The 18,750-nt window shown below is 34.5% G+C and overlaps 1 protein-coding gene across 1 annotated transcript in view; it reads left to right on the plus strand.

Annotated features, from left to right (window-relative positions):
• The first annotated feature begins 3 nt into the window (after positions 1–3).
• Slif (cationic amino acid transporter slimfast) overlaps positions 4–18,750 on the plus strand; it is a 29,090-nt gene continuing 10,343 nt past the window's right edge. Inside the window, exon 1 of the mRNA XM_076431168.1 lies at positions 4–1,323. The gene's annotated coding sequence lies outside the window, so the exon portion shown is untranslated. The remainder of the gene's footprint in view (positions 1,324–18,750) is intronic.

Here is an 18,750-nt window from a genome sequence, read left to right on the forward strand (position 1 = left end):
CGAGTTACAGATTCTATTTGAAAATAATCCGACTCGCAGTTTAGTGCTTCTAGTGGATTGAAAGTAATTTTCATACAGTTTAAACACTTCTAGAACATAATTATGGACTGTTAAGCAATGATTATCGCCAGGGATCGTAACTATTACCTAACCCGACCTAAATATTCATAAATCGATGATTCATAAATAAATGAAAGTGCGAAACATGCTTTCTAATCAAATGTAAGTTCAAAGGTATATATAAAGTATTGTGTACACGTAAGTCGTTAAAAAAATTACTTATGTGTATTAATTCTCGTACACTGTTCGGACCAATTAACCCGAAAATAATACTTCATTTATGATTAAATCTTTTCTTTTTGTAAAAATATACAATTAATTTAAGACCACCAGTTTATACAAATTATTTTACAAATGAGCAAAGACTATAAAGACGATAAAGACTTTTTTCCACATCATTTTACATTACAAAATTAGAACTTTGTCTCTTTATTACCACGTTTTTATTTTTTGAATATTATCTTATCCTCTACTTTGTGCACTCAAGCCCAATTCACCAAGTATAAGAATAATTTATTTTAGATTGACCAACAGCCGCGTAAAAAAATTGTCCAATTGATGCGGCCTAAAAGTAGCCTGCAGTTTCTAATACATTGATAAGGATTAATCGGTTTATTATTCATCGCATGTCTCGATAATCGAATCACGGTTTGTGACTGTACAATCACTAGACAGCGGACGTTTATGCAATTTTCAATTTTGGTAGGCAAGTTTTGTGTGTGAAAGTGGAATCAAATAAAATCTTATTTCCAGTGGTAGTAGCCTTTATAGAGATCTGAAGTAAATAGAAAATAATTCTACCCCGACTTTCATATTTTAGAATAACAATCACAGAATCTGGTTTGGGGTATGAATAAGGTCCCTCGTTGATTTTTTATTATATGACCTCCAATATAACCCAAGCCCGTCGAAGCAAAAGCAAAACAAAACATTAGCCGTCGTTTGTGTACAACTGAATGATACAGAGATACTTCTTTCCCCCAGACAGGGAACCAGAAGTTTTTCAAGCGTTAACGCGGCCGCTTTGAAATCATGGTGGGAGGTGATTGAAGTTTATTAGCTAGCGGACAGGTGGAAGCGAGCATCGTTATATTAGAGCACATTATTAGTTTGCGATCGTACTCCGGTGCGACCGGTTCCACGGTGTCGACCTACTTCCGATTCAATTACGTATGTCCATCCTGCCTGGACAAAGTGTCCTCGTATGCGAGACGTCTCCCTCGCGCCTGGTTTTCTTTCTAACACGCGCATCCCCGAAATAAGGTAAGATTATTTTAATCACGTTTTCAGACTTGTCACGAAAATCGCACGTACTTCCATTATCCCACTATGTTTATTTAAAACATTTGCGGTATCCGCTTGTAACTACATAGACTGCGGGTCTCCTCCCGAGATAAGATTCTGATTGCGAATTTCCATCCGAGAAAGCCGCAATTTCATTTTTAATTTTAATATATTGGCTTATTTATAGTAAACGAAATGCTAAATTTAACTGTGATACTTTATTTTATTTCTTTTATTGGATGTAAACTCAAATTAATAATAATAATAAATACATAAACATTCGTTGTTGTAGTTAAAATTAATTTCATAGCATTTTCTCATATTTTCTTGCACACTTTTATAAAGTAAACTTTGCTAACAAGATTTGTTATTTTTTTTTCTTACGCTTTAACAGTTCTCAATCACACTTTTTCTTTGTTTTGCTTACGTTCTACTCTTTAACGCTCGAACTTCCAAGCAGATTCAAATAATGATTTTATTTTAGAGAGATTCAAATGATTTTATTTTAGAATTAATGAAAGTATAAAAGCACTTTTGTGGGCAATTATTAAATAAATTCGTTTTTGCATGAATATATCATATAATAAAAATAACACAGTTTTGCATAAGAAATAAACAACGAGTCACTTTGACTTCTAGTTTTAACGTTCCAACTTGTAAGCGAGAGTAATGTATTACCTAGAAGTGTATACAAATATGTGTGTGTACAAGCAAGCGTGTATTATGTGTGACCGTGTTTGATTTACATGTCTATGTATACGATACATATACTAGAAATAGTTAGTCAAGGGAAAAGTAGGTAGAAGGTTAATTTTGCAATATTTCTTCACGGTATAGTTAACGAACTTGCTGCTCGTGTCCGTGCAACAACGTGCATGTTTATCTTTATTTCGTAGCATTGATAATTAGTTTCTAGCAGTAAAGTGTGGATTTTATGGGTGACGGAAACGAATACATAAAATAAAAAAATGCGAAGGAATTAAAATAATTTGAGAATACCATTACATTTATTAAATGTAATTATTATTACTTGAATGTAATTACAATATTTTTACACATGCTTTAAATATTTGATGTTCCAAGGATCATATATTAAAATTGGGACTTCAATATGAATTTCAGAATTATTTTAGACTTTTTTAAAACGTAGAACAATAAAAACTATTACTCGTGAGAGGGTTAATTTAACTTCTGTTCTCTATAAAGTACACAATAAATAAAATAATATAACACAGTAGGGCCTCTCGATTAACCGAATCCTGATTATAAACAAATTGCGTTTAAATATGATTATATTTTGAAGGGAAATAAATTTTCTGATATAAAAACTGTATTATTCTCGATTATATCCATCGGGCCTTAATTTATCCGGGCTGTTTGTTTCCCGATCGAGCCGGTTAATCGTGATCCTACTGTATATAAAATTGCATTGAGAACAATATCAGCAAAAACGGGGGGTGTATAATGAGGATTACATTTCTTCAATAGTTGCATTTTAGCGAAAGTACAGGAATATTGATTACATTACCGACAAAGAAGACGGTCACTGTCATTAAGTTTGTAATTTATGGGATGTATACTTTATTACGTCATATTTCGCATGTGATGTGTAATCTATGTATCATCGCATCAATTGCCGTCTCAGCTTTACCGCCAATTGTTTTTTTTTAATTGCCGATAACAACGAAGGAAGAAAATAATCGTCAGGATTCATAAACCAATCATCGTTGATAGTACCTAAAAATATTCGGTAGCAGTCTCTAATTGGTGTTACGATTCGTAATGTAAATATTAATTTCTCAGTTAATCCATTTTAGTCTAGTTTTCAAGATTTTACTATTTCTATTTACATTTTATTGTTTGTATTTTAGATTTTTCTAGTAGGTGTGTGTGTGATTACAAAATGAAGAATAATGAAGGTCTCGGCTCTTAAAACCGTTACCGAACCGCTTTTATTTAGATTCAAAAATTATTGTCAATAACAATAATATTTTTAATCACAATGTCAATGATTTTATTATGAAAATGTCATAATTGGTATTTAATAGTATATGCGTACTGTCCACATGTTATATTTGAAGACTGAGAAATATGATGAGAAATATGACAATAAGTCGAAGAAAAATTTTAGATATTAGGGACAATTGTTGTAATTATAGATGTTACTCGATATCCTCAAGGACGGGTTATTTAACTGCGACTTGGTATCTGTTTCATATGAATGGAATGTACTTGTCAATGTACTTACCAGTAAAGGCAACTTTCATTGTACCCGTCTAAGACATTTGCGCAAACTGAGGCTACTTTGAATAACAATGATGTCTAATGGGATCTTCTTTATCTCGCCTCTCGAATATAATAATTTTGATATGATAAAATCGAGTGCAAAACATCCCCTGTTCGCGTCAATAATAATTGTGCGATTACGTCTATTATTCAACTGATTATTTAGGTGTTATCAAGTAACCTGTTTATCAAAAATGGACATATTGATTTGGGAATTTATTCAATCGATTGATTCAGTTCACATCTTGTATGTCAAGTGATGTGCGAACCTTCAACGTTCAATTCGTAATATAGATAAGTGTCCTGGTAACGATTCGTATTGTATAAAACTGTACAAGAATGCAATTTTTGTTTTACAAACACTGTTGATTCTATTATAGCATCTATTTTATTGTGATCGCTTTTAGTACTTTGACCCCAATATTACCCGCATAAGTGATGTATTCTTCAATCTGATGCACAAAGCTAACACATTTATTATTATTTATACATTATATTGGACCGCAACATAAGTTCGTTCGGTTATTTTGGATATCTTCTTCTTATTTATTAACAAATTAGCGAATTTCAATCAATATCGTAAAGCCATTGTGGATGGTTGAAAACGAATACTTATGATTTCTGTCATTTTAACCCGTTTAGACCTGCCATACCATAAATGGTGTAATTCATTAAATAGAGCAAATGAATGCCATAGTTGAACGTTTGAATATGCACGAGCCTACTGTACCCTATATGGGAGGGCGATTCCCAACACCCTTACATGCATTTATATTTTTTATATTTTTATAAATGATTTCCGGACGTCCTTAAAGGGGCCCCTAGACAATCAATAATATTGTCAATACGCCTAGCAATAATATTGACGAGGCGCATTGCAAGGGTATGTTGTTCAAACGCATTGTCAATTAATTAATTCATTGTTAATTCGGAAGCTTCAATATTATTGTCAACCTACATTTTTTTTACAATATTATTGATTGTCTAGGACCCCTTAACATATGTTACCCATATTCGGACGACGGAATTATATTGCGTTGGCAAAAAAGTAATTTCGGTATTTTTAGTAGCTTCACAAATATACGATCATAAAACTTCTGGTCCTTATCGGCCAAAAACTGATCCAAGTGCGATTTCAGGTAACCATCATCAGTGAAAGTTCATTGCTTGAATAAAAAAATTGATTTGATTTCACTTTAAAATACCGAAATTACTTTCTTGCCAACCCAATATATTTCGGCAGACATAAAAATTGCGTTCTGCGGTGACAGATGCAGTGCGCTCAATTTGTTTATAGTCCGTGAAATGTAAACTTAATACTAGTGGTCGCTCAGTCGCGCGGCGGCGAATGTGTTAATTATATTTCGAACGAAAATTCCATAAAATTCTGACTACAAGGCCTAAGCGAATTGACACGTTGACTGCCACGAGAATTTTATAGATTTCACACAAATCTCAATTAGTCTTATCCATAGCAGTTGTTAGTTACTTGATAATGAGGTTCTCTACTTGCACTATAATCTAGTTCCCTTCACCATTAATAATATAATTTGATATTCACTGGTATTAACCCTTAGGACTCCAATGGTGACTCAGTCACTATTAAAAATTGCTGTACCATTATTCAAAATATTATTTACATTATTGAATATGTTGGGATCTAACTAATTACTAAACTTTTAAATATTGTATGAGGTATTATATCAATTTCATATCGATAAAATGAAATAAATCGTATAGAATTAACTGTAGAAAAACGTTTAACCCTTTGAACTCGATTGTTCCCTCTGAGGCACTACTAGAAATTGTTGTACCATTATTCAAAATATTGTTTACATGATTAAATACATCGGTATTTAATCAATTACTAAACATTTGATATTGTATAAGGTATTATACTAATTTTACATCCATAAAATTTTTAAAATCATAGGGAATGTAAATATTCTAGATCGGAAGAAGTGTTTAATTTCCCAGTTAAAATATCTCCGACTGAAAAGGGTTAATTTTCGAGTTAAACTAGGTCCGAGTAATAATTTTATAACAATCTTTTCGAAGTGCTTTCATAGTGCCGATCACCGTGTCCCCCGTGGTGTTCAACGTGTCAAACATGAAATCTGATGTACGTTAAATTGCCGGGTTCCGTAAATCCAGTGTGAACATCATTTGGACAGATGCAATTGGATAATGAGGGTTAATATTTCGCAGCAGGAGGCAAAAAAAAGATCAATGGGTACGTTATATAACTATTCGCGTGTATACCACGTGCCGGTGAGTTCTCTTTTTCGTTTGAACCGTGTGTCGCACAGGAACCGAAAGAATTCCTTTCTCTCTCATTATTGCTTTCAGGCCGCGTAGCAATAAACTGGTTGCGCGGCGTAACATTCGATGCCCCGGCAAGGATAAATATCTTGGAAAGGTCTTGTCTTCACTTGTCAGAGAATTAGTCTTGCTGGATTTCGCCACTTTTTCTCAGCCATGCGTAACGACAGCTCAACATTCTCGAGAAAATGGCAATTTTTCTTTCCGCATCTGTTCATCAGCTAATAACCATGCAATTCTATCGAGCCGCAGTACGTCGTTGTTCTACCAGTTTACGTCTCATTAGGTATCATTATTATATCTCGCGCTTGATATTATCGCACAATTTATGATGGCATCAAAAGTAAAAGTATCGACAGGCCCGGCTCTCAGTATAGAATTAAATTTATCGAATCTTAAAAGAATATCGCTTTTTATCGGTCGTAAAGATATTGCAAATTATACAGGGTAAGTCACCTAATATTTGGACCATTAAGGGGGCAACTTCTTTTTCTTTTTAATAAACACCACAATGGTTCAACATTTTTATTAAAAGAAAGAAAAGCTGTTATTAATCTCTGTAAATAAAACTCTGTATATATTTTTATCATATGTACTTTCATCATGTCACTTAAGTTTTTCAGTTCCATTTATTTCGAAATGGTGATTTTATCGCCAGCAAACTAGGACGTTCCGCGAAATTACTTTATTGACATGATATCTGTCCACACACACACACACACACACACAGTTTATTTGACATCAACAATTCCAATTCAATTTTATTTTATACGTACGTGTCTACTTATCGTTTGACCTACAATCCACAAGAAAATTATTTTCGAAGAACTTTTGGCGACCAAGCAGAAAATATATATTATATATATATATATTTAACCCGTCTTACTTGTAGCTCAAATAATAAAAGGATTATTTCTTAATACACATTTAATATTTCAAACTGATCGATCCAATATTTTTTTTCTGTCATCCAGTTATAAGTTATTTCAAAATAAAGCGTTTAAAGTTTTGCAAGTATCTGCATAATTCGCTTCTGTGTCTTATGTACATATCTACACAATTTATTAAATATTAAAGTGGAAAAAACCATTTTTTTAAGTTCGCAAACCAGGATGATAACAGATGTTTTTCGAAATCATTTACTCCAAAATTTTCACGTTATTAATCTTTTTCAAATGAATCTAAATAATTTTCAAGTCGATTAAAATTGAACCGTTTTTATTCAAATTAAATGGTTCCCAACCGTAAATAGCTTAATGCCCCTTTTTCAAAAAATGACACTATCGGTGACTGTATTAAGATTTATCAGTTTCGTTTAAGGAACCTTCCATGATCTTGAAGTTTCTAAAAATACGACTTGTCCGAGCCAAAGCAAACACTTTTTTTTACAAAAATTTTTGCACGTTATTAAAGATGGCAAATATATTCTAAAGTCCAGAGTCTTGGCGAATTGCTGCTAACAGATGTATAATGAAAGTATGCTACTGTGAGAAATATATGTTACGGTTGATAAAATATACAGGTCTGCGTCGCACTTTCCCATGTTTTCAAGGTTGTTGTTGTTGTTTCTAAACCAGACATTAATTGCGCGCATTTGTAAGAATAACAGACACGTTTAAAACAGACCGGAACGGAAAGATGAACAGCGAAAAATGCTGATCGGGTATCCAGTGAATCACAGTAATATTCGGACACTTTTAAAAGGTCTACAACTTTTTTAATATTGAACCTGGGGGCCTATATTGAACATTTAAAAAATATATTTTGTATAATTGTATTTGTACTAATTGGACTAACTTCTCAAAACAATCCAAGTCGTATGATTCGGTGTTAAAAAGGGCATCGTCCTTTTAAAAGTGTCCGTATATTACTGTGATTCGCACATATTATGTTAACCTTCGGTTACTCGCACTCCGCATTCTACATAATTGTTCACACGAAACTTTATATAACTGGAACACAACAAAATTTTTAACGACTAATATAACTATCTAAATGCAAAATAAATATTCGCTAGTGTAATCTACACCTTTGTTTATGCTCGAAAAAATTGTACAATGATTGGGATCCTAAGCCAAAATCCTAGTAAAAATCTTTTTATCTTTTGTTGAAATGTTTAAGCGAGCTTACTTTGCTATTATTATAAGCAAATAGAGATTTTTCAGCAAAATCAAACAGCTTTACGAGCCATAAATCTCTTATTATAAAATATATTCAGTGAATAACAATCGTAAGACAAATAGTACAGTCATTGGCACAGTGAGAAGTAAACGTTAAACAGGCTATTTGTTTTATAATTAAACGTATACGTACTTATTACATCTGTATTACAGTCCGAAATTAAGTTAGAAAGCGGTAAAGTATACATACTCGTAACGAAAATTTTAATAAAACACTATTTACAGTGCATTGTGGTACCAGCGTTGTTAACAGTCACACGTGGAACTTCGTTATGTGAAAACTTACAACGTTGCTTTGAAACATAAATAAGGAACAATATAAAATGATTTTCTATACCAGGGAATTCTTAATATTTGCTGTTTAAATGAAAAGTGCCAATAACTACTGCAGTGCCAGCTTACCCAGTCTTACTAATAGTCCAGTTTATTCTACGATATGCGAGTAATTAAAAGTTAATAAGCCTATGGCATCATTGCTATTTCTTTTTCCTCGCGATCTTCAGAGAAATAGACCCGGAACTCGATAATCTGAACTCTTGATTCATTGGAGTTACTCCATTCTTGATTGTGTTTCATAATCTTATACGATATTTTACATAATTTGGATTATTTGATTCCACATTCAGTTAAACCTTTTGTCACAGTATCCAGTTAAAAAATTTTATAACATTTCGATTTTGTAGGCCTTATTTCGTTTTCTCGTCGCAATTTATCGTGAGATTTACAGTTTCTCAGTTTAAATTACTGTAAAACAGTTTTTATTCCGTTCCTGACCTTGTTAATCCAAGTTTCCCATTAACATAACCGGAACCAACAATTTTTTGCCTGACGCTCGGATTCATATTCTTTTCGTAACGCACGCTGTCATCGTTATTATTCCTGCCAGTCCTGATTCCGTTACTTTGAATCTATCATATGTGCGGTGCCATTCTATTTTAGAATTAACATTCGATCAGATAAACAGTATTTTAAAAGATTCATTGTTGTTTTTTTCGTGATACAAAATGAACATTTTCGTTCCTGATCTTTTCTGAAGTCGTACAAGGTGATCGGTAACTAGCAGAACAACCGGAAAGGGGCCAAAATGTCCATTAAAAAAAAATAAGTTGAAAATGTTGAATAAAATGTTTTTATACGAGGCTTTGTTCTTCGAGAAAATCGAGTTTGACAATTCGGTGAACACATGTGCTATTGAATAGGAATCGTCTGCCGCGTCTGTTCATGATTTACCGCTTCTACTTCTTACAGATTCTAAGCAACGCGGCTTGACGGACTTGCCAAGGTCGATTTTCTCGAAAACGAAGCCTCATATGTATGAACAAATTTTAATTTACATTTACGATTTAAATTTTTATGTAGAATCTCCGTCAAAAGAGTTTCAAGATATAATGCCCGCTTGTTGAAGGTTAGGGGGACTTGAATTATTTATTTCTATGTATACTATTTGCATTGGTTTCTGTCGGTAATAGTAAGGGAAAATATGAAACATTTGCGAAGCCCCGCAGAAGATCCATTCAGCCTTCGTTACTTCCCCCACTCGGTTTTTATCAATGTTCAGTATGTTTACCCAAAAGATAGGCTCAATCACGTCAAGGCGATTCCTACGATTACGTTTTATCCTTCGAAATCGTATTTGATTTGATCATAAGAAGCTAAAAAATGAACTTCATTATCACAATATGGGAGATAAGAATCACATTTTGTAAATTTATTTTTGCAATATATGCATACATGGTAAAAGATAGCATACTTTATACTTCGGCATAGTTTTGATAATTATGTACACATTCAAAGGTCTTTGATAAGTAGACTGCGGGTTCTTTATGCAAAATGAAAATTTTCTACACCGATTGCAGGAATATAAACTAAATTGAATGTTACTTCTTCTCTTAAGTAATGATCTTAATAGAGGAGAAATTATATATTGACATCTTCAATATTTATTAAAATTTTTCAATAACTTCGATTTTCATATACTCAATTTTTCTATAAATGCATAAAGATCCGCAGTCCATTGATAAATATATTCAAAACGTCATAATGCTTTCTTAACGGCTGCTAATGGCGGCTTCTTTCTCCCTCTTCATAAAATGGGGACATTACGATAGCTTTTCACGCAAGGGTAACAGTGTCTGGGAAAGGGAAGAACTCCCGGGAAGCAGGATTCAGGTACCGGCATTGAACGTAGTTTTGTTATGCGTTAGCCAAGTCTCCAGTCTGTTTGATCTGTTGCTGAGAAGGGGGGACAATGTCTGCACTATTGTCATTGCAAATGCCACGAGGGGATCAGCTTGCCCAACATTTACAACCACCAAGTCCCTCTGACCACTGACCCCGAGGCATGTGTGGCCCGCGCGCCTAAAAAGCCTCTGACGGTGGGAAGAGATCAGTAGTTATCTGCCTCTTTACGCTGCCTCTTTACAAGCTAGACAAGGGCTGTTCGAAAGGCCCTATTGCTTGTCTTGCAATCGATACCGTCCGACTGTCTGGGGGTTTAGTGAAACTTAAACTTAGGCCTGAGTTAGAGGAGGAGACTCGGGGGTTGCTACGCGACGGGGGCAGCATTGTAAAAGAGAAAGCCCACACGAAGGAGCTCCGATGGGCCTGATGTTGTAAGCTGAGTTTAGACTGGTTGGGAACTTCGGCGAAGTGGGTGGCTCCCAAGTGTTGTTTTCTGTTTCGGGGAAGGGGAAACTAGAAGCGGGGACTCTTGCACGGAAATAGATAGCCATCGCAACACGGGGACCCGCCACAACCAAGTTTATATGTATAGTTTGAGCGGGCTAATCGAGCAGTCGCCTCGAACTGGTCCCCGCCGTTCCCGCTTAACTCTCCCGCGAAAATCTATTTAACGGCAGCTACTCGCGACCCCCTCTCCACTGTATCTCTCTCTTTCTCTCTATCGCAACAGGACACAGCAGCTTTCCACACGAGGGCAACAGAAAGGAAAGAGGGAGAATCTCCGGATAGCCGGGGCTTAGACACGCGTCAACTAGTCTTCCTAGAATTTAGACGAGTATTCAAACACTTCGTTCTGCTACTGAGAAGAGAAGGGTTGCGACTGCAGGACTATGAGGGGATCGACTAGCCCGACGATACAATTAACATAGCTCAAAACTTAGGTAGGTCAGAAGCTTATCCCGGTAATCCGCCGCGCCACCCCTTTAGAGGGCAGAAAAGTGCTGTACGAAAGTGCTCTGCGTCTTCTAGTTGGAACCGTCGCGTCGGGAAACATAAACATAAAGGTTGAGATTTCCCAAAATTAATCTTAATCTAATTTTAATTTAATCCTGTATCATCTCAAACGATCGATGCGACCGAAAAAATATCACATATTTTTATAAATACCTTGTAAGCTAAAGCCAAGCGGCGGTAAAATGTATAAGAAAAAGTTCTACCGAATGATGATCTTGACAACATATTTCAAGATCATTGAAATCGAATAGATCGCCCCTATTGTAAAGAATTATCTTAATGTTTATTTAAAGAATTATCTTAATGTTTATTCTTTACATCGTAAGAATAATTTTGTTACGATCTAAGACTGTGAGCAACGAAAATATATTACGTAATAAATATTTGAGAACGTATATATTACGTATATACATTATTGAACGAAATAACGGTAAAGAGGCAGTGAGCACACAATTTTGTCCGGCTTTGTTTGGAATCTTCATTGCGAGTCTGTCGAGTATTGTAAGTTTCGGTTGTGATAAATTTTGTATTCTAATTCTTGGATATTATACGCCAAGTGGTTGAAAGAGGCTATTATGGTGAGTTCCCGGTAGTTAAAATGTTGGGACACGTGAGACGCGTATCCTTGCAACATGGCCAGTCAAATGTGGCCCGCCGAAACCCGAGTGAAGTGTGATCGATTGGTGAAATTGGTAATTGGCCCGCGTGCGTATTGTAAATAAAGGCATTACGCCGAGGATCGTTCGAGGGGAATCACGCAATGGGGACATGGTACCCCGGTGCCTCGCCTTAATTGGTATGTAACCTTGTCACGTCGGCTAGTACCAGCAGAACGCATTTTGTTTGGTTCTCCAGTACGCCAATGTCATCGTGGATTTGAAAATTTTCGACCAATCCTTTTTTCGAGCCGAAATCAAAAGGCCGCCGCGCCGGACGGAAGCTGTATCGAATGTGCTACGTCAATCAGAGCCTCGCAAATCAGTACGCGCAACAACAGTGTCTACACTTTTGCAAGTAGTCTACACCGATACAGAAAGTCCAGAATTGACACGAATTTTTCAGAAGGCTAGTTCCAAATATAGTAATCTAGCCTATTCCTTCGTTGGAGGAAATGATGGAATTGTACGGTAGAAAAATTTTTATATTTTTGTGGTAGACAAAACCACACATAACCATAACATAGATATAAATATTGATTGTATCCGTTCTGTACAGTTGATTAGCAGACTGCGGATCAATTACAAGACACGGGAGCCAAACAAAAATGTCTTTTTTCCTTCAACGATTTTAATCAGATTTAACGCCTTGTCGTATCATTTTCTTTACAGTTACCGCGATTAAAACGTCTTTATCCCAAAAAATGTCGTAGTAAAGGAGAATATTGATTACCAACGAATCAAATTTTATTTAATTTAAAAAGAAAGGCGTAACATTCATATTTATTAGGCTTTGTTTAAAAACTTCATGACGAGCGTGACTCGTTAAAATACAGCAAGGGGTTAATAAGAATTAGAATAAAATCCACAGTTCATTGATCGGAAAGATGTCACTTGAAAATGTTATTTTTAAATTAATATATTGTTCATATATGAGTCTCGAGCAAGATATCCTTGTCATCTAGATCCTCCTTGAATATTGTTCATATACGCACATCAGCCAAATAGTTATAATCATAGATTACCTCTTGTATGTGTTTTCATAGTGTTTCAAACACTCCTCCCGAGTAATTACCGCAAACTATCGCGGAATCTTAATGACACGCGAGTCACGTGTGCAAGGAGAACGAATCTTTCTATTGACAAGCGTAACGCGTAGAATGTGGATACGTAACGGCGGCGTTTAGCCCCTCTTTTAAACCACCGATCACGATCGCTGCTTAAAGAGATCAAGGCAATTCACAAAGACGTAAATGCTCAAAGATCCTTGGGGATTCTTGTGCAAATAATACCGACGGAATGTATATATGTATATGTATTGTATGATAGATTGAATTTATATTGTTCAGAGATATAAACACACCGTGTTTCTGCTGTATATTGGGTTATTGCACTCAAAATGGCGGATTTCATAGATTAACACGGTATCGATTTACTGCAGTACTTTTATCTGTCGGTATCGCTTCTTAATCAAATAGATATCGTTTTTCATGTCAAATTTCACGAGTTGCAGTGTCGTTCGGGGTCGTTTAAAATAGATTTTTAATAGAACGAGACGATTGAATTAGATCATTTTTATATGTAGATATACATATGCATTAGAACTAAAATTTTCTACATTTCATGCTAAATTAAACTTAAGTTATTCTAGTTTTGAGCTTAATATTTTAGGCTCACTTTGATCTAAGTTTTACTCATCACGCACTTTCTGTTATTGGACTTTCGTATGTCATTGCAGTTATGCTTCAATAATATCCTCAAGTTGTTAGACAAATTAAGTAAAAGTTGTGCTATATCATAAACGAACAAGAAGAAAAATGGAAATTTTGTTGCTTTAATTGTGATACTATCTGCATAGATAGGTGCAGTGAAAGTATACATCATCGCACGATTTGACCATGAGATACCGTCCAAATGAACTTGAAAAACAGTTTCGACAAAAACAATAGTTCGGAAAAATTCGAAATGCTTTAACAGAATAGTTATCAGTCAGGAATATATTTTCAAAAAGTTCAAATGCAAGAAAAACTTATTTCTTGAAATGATTAGACTAGAATTTCACCTTAACACTAGAACTACCGAGCACTAAACGCAATTGGCGTACACTGTCTTATAGTAATGACAAAATTGCGTTTGTTTAGATTTTGTACCAGTTTTGTTTAAATATGTACTTCAATACATAAGTTGACTAAAAAAATTTCTCAGAAAAACATATTTCTAATAGAAGAAATCAGGAGCAAGTCATTTTGACTCATCTGGTAGTTCTAGTGTTAACGTTATTTTTTTTTAATGAAAAAAATCAGTTTCAATTGGATATAACACCAAGTTTATCAAAAATCTTGTTGCCTTGCATGTAAGAAGGAATCGCTTATCGCATGGTAGATATCACAAGTAGGTTTTCGCTTTAATCAAAACAGCAAAGATAAATTAAGTATCTACTATCTTTCTCTGTTCGAGAGTGATTATTAGTGTCATCCATCCACTTTCACACCACGAGTGGATCATCCTCTACAAATGCATCTTCCGCGAGAAAAAACCGTTTGCCATTATGCTAACCAGCCAATTAGCAGATTAACATCTTTTGTCGTTCAATATACCGTTGCCATATTTCTTCCTTGCTGTTTCATGGGTCTTATTCAGATTTAGGGCCATTCAAAAATGTAAAATTGTTCTTTAAAACGTTCCTCTCTGAATACCAAAACGTTTTATTTTTTAAATTCGCATGATAGGACAGTAGTTTGATCAAACTGGGATTAGTTTTATTATGTTTGACTTCTTTTTGAGACCCCCAAAATAGGAGATTTTCTCAAATTCCTTTTTTATGGAAGAAACAATAATTTTAAGAAGATCATTCAAAGAGCCCATTTTGTCGATTATGCCATGTTATCGATCACTCAAACGACAAAAAAACGGACTTACCGGTTAGCACATAGTTGCGCAAAATACCATAAATCAATCATAAAATAAATTCTTTGCCCAGTGCACGAGCTTCGATACTTTCTTGCGATAACATGCTTACTGCTTACATATGTATAGTAATGTATACTCATGATACTACAGTTGACGCGAATTAATGGACGGTGACGGTGAAATGGATGGCTGTTTGCACGGCCATATTGCAGAAACATTCCTGTCGGTCTTCTGTTTTGTCAGGCTCTTTTTTTACAATATGTAAAAGCACGGAAAAATTTAGCCGACACATTGTAACAACATTCTGGAATTTCTTTACACAATTGTTAGATCGTTGTTCGCCGTGTATGTTTTTTTAAAATTCAGGATGAAATGACATGAGAAATATTAATTGCGTATAGTCCGCCATTCTCATGAAAGAAGTCGTTAACCTTTTATTCGTTGCTTGTGTCAAGTCGACACATTTTTCACTGCCTCTGGAAAAATAATATGACGTGCGCGTCAATTTGTTGTTTGTAATCCGGTAATCCTACTTTAATCTTGGCCCATCTTATCACAATTATTCATCTTCACAAAAGCAATTTACAAATTTAATTATTTATCTTTCCATCATATTAATGTTTTATTACTGTCTTTTAATTTGACAACAAAAGACAAACTAAACCTGGAAAATGCTGGACGAATGACAGTTGAGTATTAAAAGTTCAACATTGTCAGATTAAGTTGATTTCAGAATTCGGATAATTTATGCAGAGCCAGTTTATTGCGTCTGAAAATCATCAAAAAATCAGCAAACACAAAAAGTTGTGGAACCTAATTCAATTACATTTAATTTTTTATTTTTTTTATTCGAGATTTTATTTACATATTTTAATCTCCGAATAATTATATAAACAGCAATTGATTAGTTTTGTTATAAAATTGAATCTCCTTTTCATGGAAGAGATAAGAATAATCTGTGGACATAAATTGAAGTGATAATTGTCCATTAGATCCGATCGATTACCGTACCTACATCACTATTCGTCAGTTCTATCGAAAAGATAGGACAGTGAGCATGTCTCTACGTAGAAATCTATTCTTCGTTCTCATTGTTTATCACCTATCAGATACAAGTGGTATGTGACAAAACATTCATTGCTTTAAGTATTCGCACGTGTGAATAGAGAGAATATTTTCTTCTTGGAATTCTTGCGAGAAGATTATATCTAATTATACTTCCATCTGATATCTCAGTCGCTCAAATAAATTCTTTGTTTCTATTCTGCATATATTGTACAGCAGACTACGTTCGCATTGGCAACTAAGAATTTCTTAGAATGTTTTGTTTATCTAAAATTGGTTGATATGTACAACGGAGCATGTGCCTTTATTCAATACTATCAACATTGAAAATTGCCAACGATTCGTGATGTGGTATAGATAGACTTTAATAAATAGACATACAATAAAGTGTATGCGATACAAGTGCACCAATTTGATACGACAAAAAATATAATCAAAGATGAATTAATTAGACTTGAATGTCTAAAAATTTTAATATTATTCGTATCATTTTTTGCAAGCACAATTTTTATGGGCCTTTTTCTAGATTATTTTGAATGAAATTAGAAGACCGTTCCATTACCCGGAGTAAACATGTAATATACGTATAGTTTTTCAAGCTAAAATATTTAAAATGATATGAGCTGCACTTTCTTGAACAAGATATTTTAAAAAAACTTAACTTATTGGTCGACACGATTCAAGCCATTCTAATAATTTAAAGCAAACAAATCGCGTATCTTTTTCATTAGTATTACATATGTGACTATGGTGTAACAAAAAAAAAAATATATTATCATTTTATAAAATGAACAGGATTTGAAGTCTGAGTTCTAATTTCTTAACCCTTAGCACTTCGAGTGGTGACTCTGACAAGGGAAGAACTCCAAGTGTCCGACTTCGAGTTTGATAATTTTTTGTGAGGCGATGGTATATGGATCCCTAATGATGTCTGTAAAATATTGGGTGTAGTGACTCAATAGTTTTAAAGATATAAACAATTAAATTTGCATACCTTGTTGATATACCATGATTTGTAGCTCAAGTTTTAGAAGTTCCATTAGCCGTGTAAGCAGGTTGCGTGAAAGTTCAATTGTTTATATCTTTAAAACTAACTACACCTAGTATTTAACTACACTTAATATTTTGCAGACAGCATTAGGGATCCATATACCATCGTCTCACAAAAGATTATCAAAATCGAAGTCGGACACTTGGGGTCCTTCCCTTGTGAGGCGCCACTAAAAATTGCTGTAGAATTATTTAATATATTGTTTACATTATTAGATATGTTGCTATCTAAGCAATTATTGAATTTAATTAATTGTTCAATCAATTATTAAATTTAATTAATTGTTTAATCAATTATTAAATTTAATTAGTATCCACCAAATTTAAAAAATCATTGAGAGTGGAAATAATCTAGGTCGGGAGAAATGTTTAATTTTCGAGTTAAAATAGCTCCGAGTGCAAAGGATTAAATCTTGTCGCTTTTCGCACAATCAAAAGTTAGAAAAAAGTCAACATTTACTGAAGATTTGAATTCACACGATAGCGGTAAGTTTGCTGAAGATACTCGCGAACTTTGAAGTCTGTTGGACAACTAGGTCTCCAGACATAGTGTCACATCAGAGAATAACGTCTTGAGAAAAACGTGTTTGACTTCGTTGTTTTCACGAAGTGAAGTAAATGCTTGTGTAGACATGGTTTCGTGGACGTATACTTTGAAAAAATGCAATGAAACTTTATTTTTTCATAATTCTAGCCCATAATACCTCCTCAATTAGTTTCACAGAAAAACGATTATTGCGTTTTTATTATGGCGCTCCATCGCGTAGAACAAAATAACGTAAGAAGCAAATCTCAGCATGAGAATGCGTTTGAGATCGATGATCAAGGTCTCAGTTACGAGTAATTGAAAGTAATCCAACCGCAGATATATCGATACAAGAAAAATGCAGCGAATCAAGAGGCGAGATCTTCTTGCAATCGGAGGTTATTTTTATCTAATTTCATGCAGACGAAACAATATCGTTATCGTTCTACACAGGACTTATCGATGCGCGTGGCTCCGTTTTACGATGTCCTCTATCGTTTGTTATTTCATGGCATTGTTATTACCGCTGTTTTCTTTTCCGTTGCACCGTCGCACAGTGTTCGGGACAATGCTAAAAAGTCCAACTTTCGAAGTATGAAATCTGACAAAATGTTTGACGTGAACCATTAGTAATATAATGTAGTTAGTTGAAATTATATCGTGTTTGGTGTTATTTTTTAATCTGGAAAATGCCAGAAATAAGTCGGTGAAAGTCCCATAAAAAAATATTCACACTGATTCGCTTCGGTCACGCGATCCATATTTCATGCTGTTCTCTACGTCCGGCTTTCGTTTGAATAAAAATATAATGTCGGTATGCGATATTTGTCCGTGCAGAACAAAGGCTGTTTGACAAGAATCGCGACTTTACTGTACTCTCAGTCATGTTACGAACCAGCGAGCAATTGGAATATGGTACAGTATCAGTGTGTCTTCCGACCCCCTGATGAAGCAAGCTGCAATGCTTGCGAAACGTTGGGAAATTTCTTCCTTTAGGACACGGCTTACACCCGAAATCCTCAACAGAAGTAACTGTAGTACAATTTAATTGATACAATCCGAGCGGTAAGATTGTATCCTCTGGGGATGTTCAATTACTAGATTTAGGATATTGTACGGCAATTATGGGTTTATTAAATTGTACGAATTACGAAACAATACAAATATGTTTAAGATGTGTCTTACAAATATTGGTGTCGCGACTGACATGTATGGA

This window comes from Lasioglossum baleicum, chromosome 9 (genome assembly GCF_051020765.1).
Source record: "Lasioglossum baleicum chromosome 9, iyLasBale1, whole genome shotgun sequence".
NCBI classification, from domain to species: Eukaryota; Metazoa; Arthropoda; class Insecta; order Hymenoptera; family Halictidae; genus Lasioglossum; species Lasioglossum baleicum.